The sequence below is a fragment of the Octodon degus genome, unplaced genomic scaffold (assembly GCF_000260255.1).
Source record: "Octodon degus isolate 3935 unplaced genomic scaffold, OctDeg1.0 scaffold00183, whole genome shotgun sequence".
NCBI lineage: Eukaryota > Metazoa > Chordata > Mammalia > Rodentia > Octodontidae > Octodon > Octodon degus.
The window spans coordinates 3,411,128-3,423,765 of NW_004524759.1; the positions used below are offsets into that span (position 1 = coordinate 3,411,128).

Here is a 12,638-nt window from a genome sequence, read left to right on the forward strand (position 1 = left end):
GTAGACATGATACTCTGTCTAAACAATATTAGTACAAACCTTTCTTCTCTTTGAACTAAGAGAAAGTAGCTGTATATCTAGTATATATCATATATGTATATATATACATATACATATATGGGCTACTCTTAGGGATAAAATCTGTCATACAAATCACTGCACCCCAGCCCTCTGATAAGGGTTCACCTCCATGCTGTGAGGGGTGAAGACCACATCTTCTGCCTTTGGGCCACTGGTGGGGGTGGCGAGTGCTCTTGCAATGCTACCTGCTGCTTGTGCAATTGCAAGGCAGGACAGAATGCTGACCATAGCCCAGGTAGAAGACATCCTCTGTACAAAGGGTCGGGGCAAAGATGTGTTGGGAAAATCAGGCACCCTGGTGGCCACGGAGCCAGCACTTACCTCCCCGGATGACGAGGAAACGAACTGTAATTGGTTTTAGCTTAAAAGTCCTTGTGTATACTTGGATAGGCCTTTTGCATTTTAAAATAGCCCTTTAGTCTGTCAAAATGTGAGTCAGGGAAATTATGACATAACATATGCTGTCATTGTGTATACACATAACGTGGTTTGGACATTACCGCACATGTGACATGCATAATGTAAAGCATCACGTAGAGCTGTCCTCATCTGTAAGCTATCGTGGTTGCTGTTCAGACCAACTATCACTTAGTAAAAGTTACACAGATGATTCAAGATGGACCCAGGGCTCCAGCTCAAGCCTGGTTGCAAATGCAGCAAGCTCCTTCCATTTTGCCCGGCTCCTGTCACACAGAGGATATATTCTAAGGACAGTGGGGTTGGTTTTCTAGTTCAGGAGTGGTTGGACCCTTTATAGAGACACAATGCGCTCCTGCTCTCTTCTCAGTGCCGTTTAGAACACACACTGCATAGTTCCTCACAGTCAGTGCTCACCCTGCAGACCTGAGTGCAGGATCCTCTACAGACCATTCCCAGCTCAGCTTCTTGAGAAGGGCAATCCGTGCGTTTTCAGGATTTTGTAAGGAACACAGCCTGGCTTTTTGCACCCTCAGTGCCTGAAGTTCCACTATAAGCTTTTCTTTTACTTCCATAACAAAACAATGCGATGCCCTTTGATATCTTAGAAGGTGGATTTGTGAGAATGCTCTGGAAGTAGTTTCGCATATAGTTCAGAGAAAACATTGGGCAGTAAAGCAAGGGCTTGAGAAAATTAACTGGGGAGCCAAAAAGAGCAAAGTGGGCTTGGTCTTGTCAGCTGCAGAGCTATAAACTGCATCCCCCAAATGTATCCAACCCCTCACCGCAGGTAACTACAAACACAGTCTTATTTGGAAACAGGGTCTTTTGCTGGCATAATCAAGGTAAGAAACAGTCACATTAAAGTGGGCTGTGCATCCAGTGATGAGTTTCTTAATCAGAAAAGAAAGGAAGGTCTGGATACTAAAAAAAAAGAAAAGGGGCGGGGGGAGAAGGCCTGTGACAATGGAAGCACAGGTGAGGAGACGCAGCTCCAGAGCCACCATAGGCCGGGAAGGGGCACCAGATGTTTCTAGGAGCCATGAGGAAGCACGGCCACCATGGTACCCTGATTTCAAATTTGTGGCCCAAGAACTGTGACAGAATGAGGCCAAACAGCAAGCAGCCATCCACCAGGTACAGTCTGTTACCTCTGTCAGAGGAAATTAATATCCCACCCTCAGCTGCAAGCCCACTCTATGGAGACCTCTGGAGTGTGGAAGTTAATGGGCTCCTCCGCACCAGCTATCTGTTCAGTCTGTGTTTCCACAATGAGTGATACCGGCTCTGCTCCTGAGCTGTGCCCTGCATCTACATCGTCAAAGGGCAGGATGGAGAGCCCATCATTTTATATAAATTAGACATCAGCCTCCTAAGCCTCCTAAGCCATGATAGTGGCAGATTTCCAATCATTTCCCCAAAATAACTCAACTCCTAAAATGTCACTGTTTTTGATCCAAACCGATCCTCTCAATCCCAGCTGTTTCAAGGGAGCTAAAAGGCAGCAGATTGCTGGGCCACCCCAAGGTCCAGCAGTCACCTCACAGCCAGTGAAAAGGATCCAGTTCCTTCCCCAGCTCCTCCTCCAGGTCCCACAGCCTCAGGCCGGAGCCAGGCAGACCACCAGCTCCAAGTCCCCCACCCCCTCCAGCACCGCTGGGGCTTCTAACCATTCCTGACAGTTTCTAGTTAGATTACACTTGGGCCCAGCAGCAAAATAGCGAGCTTGGCAAGCTCGATTTCCGCCAGTGGCAGCCCCGACTTGGGCTTAAAGTGGCCGGGGTCTTGTACCAGGACCAAGGGAGGGCAAAGGGCCGGGGTCCCGCTGGAGCCCTGCCCCCGGTGCTGTCCCAGGACAGGCCAGGACCCTCCAGAGAGCTCCTCCCGGAATCCGAGGTGCACTTGGGTAGCCCTTGCCAGATGTGCAGGTATATGAGGTGGCGCGGAGGGCTGAGGATCTCAGGAGACACCTGGACGCTGATCTGTCACCCTTCCTAGATGGCTGCGCTGTCACCTCAAAATTCCGGGTGAATCCGCTCAGATTCGGAGGAACTGGAGTTGTGGGCTGGGGTACACAGGGTGGTGCGGACCGTACAGGAGCCATTTGGAGCCCCGCGCCCCTTCTCGACCCCTGACCTCGTTCAGTCACTAGGCCGCCTAAAGGGGTGGGGCCCCCGCCCCGCCCCCAGTCATCCCGGGGGTTCCCGCCCCGCCCCCATCCCACCTCGGCCCCCTGATCTCGGGTCCCCCTCCCCGGGCTTCCCCCGCCCCCGGCCCGGCCCCGACGACGTCAGCGGGAATTTCCAGCAGGAAGTGAGAGCGCGAGCGAGGCCGAGGCAGCGCCGCCGCCCGCAGGAAGAGGAGGTTTCGCCACTCGGCGGCGGCGGACGGCGCTGCCTTCCCCGCGGTCCGCGCCTCCCTGCTCGCCACTGCGTCCCGCCAGTCCTGCGCCCGCATGGAGGGACACTGACCTTACTCGACCCAACGCGATCTGACCCGATCCGCTCCAACCCGCTGCGGCCCGACCCGATCAGACCCGCGCAGACCCGACCGGATCCGATCCGCCAAGCCCCGCCGCGACCCCGGGACCGTGGGCCGCAGGGTGAGCAGGGTGCGGGCCGAGCGGGCGCAGCCACTTCCTCGTTCCGGGCCGGGCCGGGCCGGCGGGACCGGGGCGGGACCGGGCTGCTCGGCCAGGCCGCGGGCGGCGAGGTGGGCGCCAAGCACGGCGGGCTCAGCCGGGGCTAGGACCTGGGGCGCCTGAGTCCCCGGTTCGCCCGGCCTGGGCCTGAGCGGGACCCCACCCCCCTCTCTCCCACTTCTGCGCCAGAATGCTCAAATATTAAGCAGGGCCTGGTCGATCGCCAGGGCCTGGCACTGGAGACAGGAGATCCTCCACCCCGGCACTTTGTAGACACTTGATTATGTAAAACTCCCGGACAATGGCAGCAGGCGCCGAGCATGACCTCTAAGCAACTCTAAACGACCCAAACCCGCCTGTCGGCCCCAGTGCAAGCTGTCTTGAGGTCTTCAGAAATGAACACCTTATGGAGATGCTGGCCCTGGGTTACTGATCTGTTCCAAAAGTGAAACAGGACTGGGGCTCCAGGATCTGGTCATCGAGATTTAAGACACTTTTATGTTAAGTGGCGCTTTATGTTGAGCTTATGGAATAACCGTGTTTAACCCAACGAGTTTGTTATAGAGCTCTTAAGTGAGAAATAGCTGTAGTATTCCCCCAGACATTAACTGTTCGGGCGCCAAAACCCCTGCAAGCTGACGGTCTTTGCTCTCACAGTAAAACTTCTAACTTAAGGTTTCACTAGGTTTGTCGAAGAACTCAACTGAAGTCTTGAATAGTTTAAACTGCATTAGTGTTTGTTAAAGCTTTAAAAAGGAAACTGGATTAAAATTAAGCCTTTGCCTGAAGTATAGTTTTCCTGATTTTTACATTGTGCTTTCTAGACATGAATCTTTTTGCTGTTTGATCCAATGAAATGTTATGTAAATAATTCAAAGCAAAGGGTTTGTTTTGTTTTGCTTTGAGTTTATGAATTTGGGAAGGCAATAAAAAGAGTTGTGTTTCCAATAACATTTTATATTTATCATATGTACTGAATGGAAACATGAAACCTGAAGGTGTCTGTCCCTGTCGACAGACTTGTAACTCCCTCACCTGTTTAGATAAGAGATCTTCCTGGGTTGCAGCCTGCACAACAAACCAGACGGAACTTAAGGCGCACTGCATGTAGATTTAGAGCTGGAACTAAGGCTACTTGCTGTTAAAAGTCAACCACTTCTGCACTGTTTGAAAGACTGCTTTAAGAAAGTAGCATAACCCTGTGCTATTGGTGCTGTATGGCTGGTGGCGATCTGACACTGTATTATCTCAACTTTGATATGGCAAATTTCCCTTGTGTTCTGCAATTGGTAGTCCCTTGAGCTGAGTGAGTGTTCCTGGTTTTTGAGCCTAGTCAGTAACTGCTGGGGTCTGCACAGCATAAACAGTCCTGCCCCTTTCAGCACTGCTTTGATCTTCGCACTTCCTTTTTCACTCCTTTTTACTCTTAAGATCATCTGTGGGGACCACGCTGCAGTTGGTGGGAGCACAGTGAGTCTAAACAGGCAGCATTTCAGAGTGAGGAGCTTATTCCTTACTTTTTCATGCTACCGTGCAGTGAAACAAATGGAAGCCAGCACAAAAAACTAGAATCCCTGCAGGCTACTTTGGTCACTGCTTTTAGACTTCCAGACAATTGAAGTAAGCTTCTACTTGGACTTTCAGCAGAGTTGGGAGCTGCCAAATGGATCCTGGGCCGTCACTCAGTCTCTATGCCTTTGCTTTTACCTGATTTATGAGAGGTATTTCCCTGTACAGAGGTGAAAGTCCTGACCTCTGAGGGGAAGTGGTTACTGCAGAACCTTCAATGATTTTTGAACTCAGGAAAAGCAAGAAAAGCAGTTGACATTTTAAAACAGTGAGTTGAATAAGCATAACTCTGAGTCGCCATATAGATTTTATTGTTGTTTGGTGGTGCTGGGGATGGACGCTTGGGCCCCAGACATGCTCTGCTGCTAAACTACACCCTGGCTTGCCGTGTGGATTTCTGCTGAAGTGTTCAAGGTGTCCTCTCTTTGGTGGTGAGAACTGATTGGTAGATGAGCTGCTCTGTGTGTAGCAGGAAGTAGATGTGCAGATGCAGAAAGTAAATCCGTGTACTCCCTGCTCTGCAGGCGGAGTGGTAATCCCATTAACAAGGGCCACTTCGTGGGAATCTGTGGCTCTGCAGGATTTCTCCAGAACCTGCCTCACTTTGAGTAGGAAGGTTGATTTGATTGGCTGCTTGTTGGCTTTGTGTGTCCAATATGGACTGTAGAAGGCAATGAGGTTGTTGTGTAAGAAGACAGGGAGGAGATGGAAGAGTAGAACTGTAGTGTTAGAGGGCACCTTTAAAGTGTCCTGCTCCTGTATCTGTGTCTGTGTCCCAGGGGGCTGATGGTCAGCGGCTTCCTGGAGCAATGGCTCCTGCTCTGGGTGCTATCTCTGCTGTTTGCTTCTGCACCCAATGTGAGCACTACACCAGCTTAAGCTTCAGAGGCAGCAGGTACATCATTAGAAGAGCAGAGATCCCTTTGAGTCAATTCCACTTGTGTCTCGGAAATGTGGGGGAATGAATATTTTTTAAACTGCAAAAGTCAGCATAGTTGATAGTGACCTGACTAACCCTCGTAGCTTTGTGTGCTTCCCCTGTTGAGTATGTGTGCCTTACTGTTAGATTTAAAAAGGAAGAAAGAACAGCACTCTGTTCAGGCTGGTGAGACTGCTTCTGCCTGGCCATTGGAGAGCATCTCTTGCTGCAGACCCACGCACCGGCTCTGAGATGCTCAGCAGCATCCGTCCGGGAGACCTGGGCTTGAAGAGCAGCCAACAGTTTAGGAAGAGTTAGGAAGTGAAGTCATATTGCTTCACCATGATGAATTTAAGACCTAACACTTTTACAGAAAAGACATGTGAGATGCGATTGCTGAAGATGATAGAAACCCAACTGTCCAGACTGTGAACAAAAGCACTTGTTATCAGTCATGCATACCGTATTTTAAATTTTATAAAGACAGCTGTTATTATTCAGTCCTTATGTTTTCTGTAATAACACAGATTACCATATCAGTAATATGTTTCCTCTACTTTAATGGTTGCATGCTTTTAGAATTAAAATAATTATATTATATATATACATATACTGTATATAGTTTTAATTATCCAATGCAAATTGACTTATTACTTCTTTATTTTCACCATTAGGCCAAAAATGTTATGACCGGCTTTTATTCTGATCCCTGCTTTCAATAGATATGGACAGATTTAAGCTATCAATAGAAATTGGTGTGGCAGCATATATCTGTAACACTAGCATTGTAGGGGGCTGGGGCAGGAGGATTACAAGTTGGAGCATAGGCTGGGCACCTTAGTGAGACTTTGGGTTGAAATAATAAATAATAAAAAGAGGTTGAGGATAAATCTCAGTGTGAAGGCCTTGAGCGCGCGCACACACACATACACACACACACACAAACACACACACCATCTAAAAGAAAAAAACTATCTGTAGATCCAACTTCTTTAAGCCATTGCACTTTGAAGACCATAAACATTCTATATGGCTTATTCTTTAGAAGACCCTAAACTAAAAAATAAAAACAAGCAAGACGCGCTATATGAGCGTACTAATTCTTCACAATGAAGCACCTTGTACTGCAAACACGTCCCAATAAAAAAACAAAAGCTGTTTGAAAGAATCAAATCCTATAGTTGCAGCCCAAAAGGAACGCTGCTATCTAATCGTAGCATAGTGAAGAGAAGTATCCTGATGCTTGGCACTGTGCTTGTTGGGATACAGTCAACATGGCTGCTCAATGAGTGGCTGATACATTGTGTTAATTTTTTAAAAATGGACAGCCTTCATATAGAGAACAAAAATTACACAATTTTACTTTGTCTTCTGTTAAGAAAGGAGCCAAAAATCTAGTTCCTGGGTTCTAGATATTTTATTATCCAAGGTACACTTGAAGTTTATTAGAACAAGTAAATTATTAAAAACTGCCTCGTGCCTTCCAGAGGAAGCATTTCATTCTGAAATAAGAACATATGAACTGGAAAAGCACTTGTAGTTGCAGAATGTCACAGCGCTTGTCAAGCAAGGTAATAAAGTAATTGAAATGATAAATGGTGCGTGTAGGAGCAAAGATCAGAATTTCTGGCAAGGTCAGAATTTCTCTAAATACCACTGAGACTGTGATTGCAGTATTAGGGTCTCCAGAAAGTGAAACTCTGCTTTCTAACCCCGCCACTGTGCCAACACACACCAAAAGCCAAAACAAGGACCCTGGTTACAACCTCTAGAGTTCACACCCTGTCGCCCATAAATCTGTGCCTGTTAAAACAATTAGACAGAAGCCCTCAAGGGCAAGCAGGCTCTTAGCAGGTTGCCATCCTTTGCCTTTCCTGTTGAAGGATTTTACAACACTGTACCACCTGGGCCTCCTCATGGTGAGCTTTGTTCACCTCGCTCAGTTGTAGCACCGTTTTAGAAAGTCCACCTTGGAAACTGCAGGTGACCTTTTATTCTTTGGGGACCCAACTTGTAAAATGACAGAAATGTTCAGACTAAGAAAGCGTGAATGCTATACACGTTGCATCCCTGGTCACTGTCCCAGGAGCCCATGCCAGTCCTGTGGGGAAGGGCTTTTTTCTGTGCCACTCCGCTCACTCAGGAGCTATCAACTCTTCTCCTGACCCAGCACCCTGTCACTCGCAAACATACATCTCAAGTTTAAAAACTTGCTAGAAAGATTGTATACACACATATAAAGTCTTTGTTATAGCCAACAGAAACTCTGTGTCTACACACAGGCAAGTGCCTTGTGAAGTTCTCATTGCCAAATTTGCACAGTGCAGGTTCTGTTAGTTAAAATAACAGAAGCATCTCTTGTAGCCAGGGTTTACAAGGGGATAAATTTAATACAGAGGGTGCTGGCAAGATAGCTTAGTGGAATAAGCACCTGCTTAGGCAAGTACAAGGACCAGGTTTTGATCCCTGACACCACAGGCCATGCCCCCAAGTCCGGGAGTGGTGGTGCATGCTTGTAATCCCAGTGCTGGGAAGGCTGAAAGCAGGAGGATCACTATAAGTCCAAGCTGTATAGTGAAATCCTGTACCAAATACACTTTTTAAAAAAATTGATATAGGGTACATAATTTATAGGCTTATTTTGTAATATTCACTCAAAAAGTCAAATGCAGAAAAGTATGGGCATTCTGCCCATGTACTAGAGACCCAAAGAATCCAGGTGGGGGCCTGGATCCCACGGCAAGGTCCTGCATGAGTCTGACTGAACACCTACAGCCCAGGGCAAGGCCCTCCAGTAGTCTAGCTAGAAGCCTACAGCCCATGACAGTGTCTCATGCAAGTTTGCATCAAGGGTCTCCACTGGGAAGGCCCAGAGGTCAGTGGGGAAGCTAGAAGGTCTGAACCTGAGAGATGAAGGATCTGTGCCAGCAGGCTGTGGGGTCTGCACTGGAGCCAGGAAGCAACACTCTGCATAAGGACCAGTGTTCCCCCCAAAGAGAATCACAGACATCCTCAGTGACTGTGAGGTCCTCAGCTCCTCTGACAATGAAAGCAGCCAAATTCATATCAGGAGAGCCAGCCTGACAAGCTTATCCAGGAGAACCAACAGCACACCGTCTTCCTCTCCAGTTCTCCTTTCATGCTGCCGGCATTGATCCTCAGATGGGCCTTCCACACCCAGCTGGGTTTTCCAAGTTGACTGTTAGGTGATCCACTGTGGCATCGCAGCCCCGTCTGTGGCTTGCCTTGGAGAGGACCATGTGAAGGATGAGTCCACTGTATCCCACTGCAGGGTCAGTGTAGTCTGCAGCTCCCGGACACAAATAAAATTGCCGCTGTGTCCTAAATAAACCTCCCTTCATTGATCAGAAATGTTTAAGCAACTCATATTTCACAGGAGACTTAAACAATGGAGCTTCTGTTCTATATGAATCTTTTTGATAAATAGGGCTCTCCTGCATTTCTTGTATAGATTTACTTTTTGCTAAATTGAACTAAGGAAAGGTAGCATCATATCAATTTAAGGATGCCACTAGAGGAGGAGTGAACCATTAAAAAACCATGGTTGCTTCAATGAATTTTGTTTCGATTAAAAAACAGTTATTTCACAAATTGCTTGCTTTTACTATGTATCATGCAGTTTGAAGTAAACATATTCACCATATTTCAGTGCAAGGATGAAAAACTGGGGCTTGTTCGTCTCAGACTTCAAGTCTAACATAGACCAGGTGGCAGAGAAGGATAGTTAGAGATGGCAGCAGTCCCTCGTCTGTCGGCATGATTATTGGTTCTCAGCCTGGGCCTGGGGTTCAAGTAAGCAGTGAAAATAGATTATTTAATTGCCTTAGAAAATATGTCTTCTGAAACAAAAATTTTAAGAATGAGAAAATGACTACTTTTGGGTGTATTAACACAAATTCCTAACTGGTGTTTTATTGACATTTGGAAAGGATGGCTGTCAGACAGTCCTCCTTGTGCTATACTGCGAGGGGCTGAGTCTTGCCCAGTGCTTGGCCTGGAGGCCTGCTTTAGATTTAGTACCTTTCTCATGTAAATGAGGTGTGGCTCCGTGGGGTAGGGGAGGAGAATCCCAGGATTTACAACCTCCAGTGAGTCCTCCCTGGAGGCTTGAACCTTATCAAGACTTAGAAAATGAAATGAAGAGGCTCTGGAAGGGTGGAGACAATGGAGGCAAAAGAAACAAATATATCAGAAAGGAATCTATCAGATTTAGTTTACTGTCTTGGGTGTTTAGGAAAGTTGTAAGGGGAAAATGTAAACTCACTGATTTATCTAAATCAGAACTGGAAACTGTATGTAAGATCTAGGACGTAGGAAAGGCACTCAAACTGCCTGTTTCAAACCAACCAGAAAGTTTGGGAGAATACTTTTTTGGAGTCGATGGATGAAAGTGGACCCAATACAACTAGAGCTTATCCTATTCAGTTAATTCATTTATCTATTATGCTGCCAGGACATAGTAAGGCATGTGTTAAGTCTGCACAGGTGTATGTTATCTTTGAGTCCTCTCAAAGATTTGACCAAAACATAGATAATGGCAAAATAGATAAGACTTAGAAGGAGAGTCCTCAAGAGGCTTGTCTTAAATGTGAATATAAAGAAAGCAATCTAGAAAGTGAACGAGAAGTCTGGTGGGAAGGAAATAAAATGTCTTATAGTTGAGGAGAGGAAGAAGTCCTAAAGGGAGGAAGATAAGAGACTGACTAGGAATAGAACTTTTTAAACGCATTTCTTGGCAGAGTATCCTGTTTCTGATACAGTGAAAACAACAGCTATTTCCCCCACATGCTGAAAGGACACTAGAAGTCTGTTGCGATTATGTAGACATCAGAACACCCGAGAAATTAAAATCCAAGGGGAGACAGATGAATGTCCATTTTGTACCTGTGTATTCAAAGTGGTTAGAATAGATATATATAGTTACATTCTCTTAATGAATAGAGGGATTTGTTCTAATGGTGTTTGTAAATAGAATATCAAGTCCGCATCTTGTACAGCAATTAACCACTAGGAAGAATGTATGCAATGTGTTAGATATTGAAACTGTCCTACCAATTTGGTTTGAAACTGTCTCATTGCTATTTGTTTCTCAATAGAATTATGGGGAAAAAAAAGAAATTGAAATCCAAAGCATGATATCCAACAATTAAATGTATTTCCCAGCTTTCGTGCTACAGGACAGCATGGGTGTGACATGTATCAATGTCCAGTTTCCTACCAAGGAGGTTTAAGAAGTGTATAGAATCTTTCAAATATTTCTTGATTATGTTACCATTCGTTCACCCTGCAATTATTGTTCCTTTTTCTGATAGGAGGAAAAGAGATTGTGTTTTTCTTAGAAAATCGACTGTAACAGCCAAGGAGTTAGTCTGCATGGCTAAGAGAGGCCATTTCATCCTGTGCAGAATTGGGCAGATGATTTGCGGTAGCTACACTGTGTTTGTTCAAGTGTGGTGACTGGGGTTGTGGTGCTGCCTCTGCGCAGCTGTCTGCAGCCCCCCCCCCCAGTTGCTCCCCCGCCTCTTTATCCTCTGCTCTTAGCATCTACCTCTGTGGTCTCCCAGGGCACACAGCATCCAACCTCCAGCCCATCTTTTCTCCCAGCTTGCGATTAGCTTGTTTTCTTGTTGGTCCCAGGGAGCTGCATCCTCACCTCTTTCTTAAAATCACTTTATTTTGAGACCGGGTCTGGCTGAGTCACCCAGGTGGGGCTGTAGCTGGTGCACAGCCAACCCCAACATCTACCTACTCCCACTGCGAACAGCTCCTCCCGCTTGGACTCCTTTGCACTATGCCCCCGCTCCGCCCCAGGCTCCCAACTGTCCTCCTCACCCTTCTTCCAGGTCTCTCAGGGAGGACTTCAACAATTACATCTGTATTTCCCTGCACTCCTTGAGTATTTCATGCAGAAGCATCTTGAGGGCAGCAGTTTATCTTACTCAGTTTTATACACACAGAACCCTGTATGTTTTTTGAATGAATAATTGACAGAACAAGTTGTTAGAGAACCCTGCGCCTGTGTGATGTGGCAAGGGGAAGGAACAGTAGTAATTCATTTCTCTGTGTTTTATTTTTTCTGTATAAAAAAATGGGTTAAACTAAATGAACGTTACTTCTAAAAAAAATTTTTTTATTGGATTTTAGAGACAAGATTATGCTAAATAATTCAGGCTGATCTGGAATTCACCACGTAGCCCAGGCTGGCCTCAGACTTGAACTCACTTCCATCTCCTGCTTCTTTTGCCTCTGCTGTGCTGGGGTTACAGGCATGCGCCACCGTGCCCAGCTTGTGTCTTTGATACAACCGCACTAATTAGAAGACTTAGGCTTTCTGGCTGCAGCACTGTAGGTCAGCCTCAGGAACGTGGACGCAAGCATACGCATCCTGGTCTTGTTATCAGCATGATCATGGGAACTACCTGGCGAATGCGGAGCTGTAATTTTTGGTTACAGTCTGGTTTCTTCCTGACATCCAGATGTTTCATATTTTTTCACTTAATGAGTACCTAACATTATATTTCTCCAGAGAATTTGATGAAAAAATTGAGTTACAAATTCAATACTTAAATTCTAAAGATGAATTTCTACCCGGAGCCCTGGCTTCACTAATCAGAACTGTATTTGGAGAAGAAAAGAGGGCATCAGTAATGATGTGAGTTGAGTCCACATGTGCTATAGGAGGAAACCAGTGTCTAAAACTGACAGATCAAAAAAAAGGATGTGCACATCTAGTTGGAGATGTGAGTAGAACCATCAGGTAAACACAAAAGAGAACATGATGAGTTATAACGTTTGTTTCCCTGAAAGGAGGGGGGAGTGAGACACCCTTTGTTATTTATAGACGTTCCTCTGTCTTTCCATAGTAATGGTAGTTGTTTGTTCGATTGTTTGTTTATTGGTTGGTACCAGGGATAGACTCAGGACCTTGTGTTTGCTGTGCAGGTGCTTACGGCTGAGCTCTCTCCCTAGCTGTTTCTTATTTTTCCTTCC

At 46.2% G+C, this 12,638-nt stretch overlaps 1 protein-coding gene across 1 annotated transcript in view; it reads left to right on the forward strand.

Annotated features, from left to right (window-relative positions):
- Nucleotides 1-2,823: 2,823 nt before the first annotated feature.
- The window catches only part of LOC111813324 (nuclear factor NF-kappa-B p105 subunit-like), a 53,551-nt gene continuing 43,736 nt past the window's right edge, over nucleotides 2,824-12,638 (forward strand). Inside the window, exon 1 of the mRNA XM_023703892.1 lies at nucleotides 2,824-3,100. The gene's annotated coding sequence lies outside the window, so the exon portion shown is untranslated. The remainder of the gene's footprint in view (nucleotides 3,101-12,638) is intronic.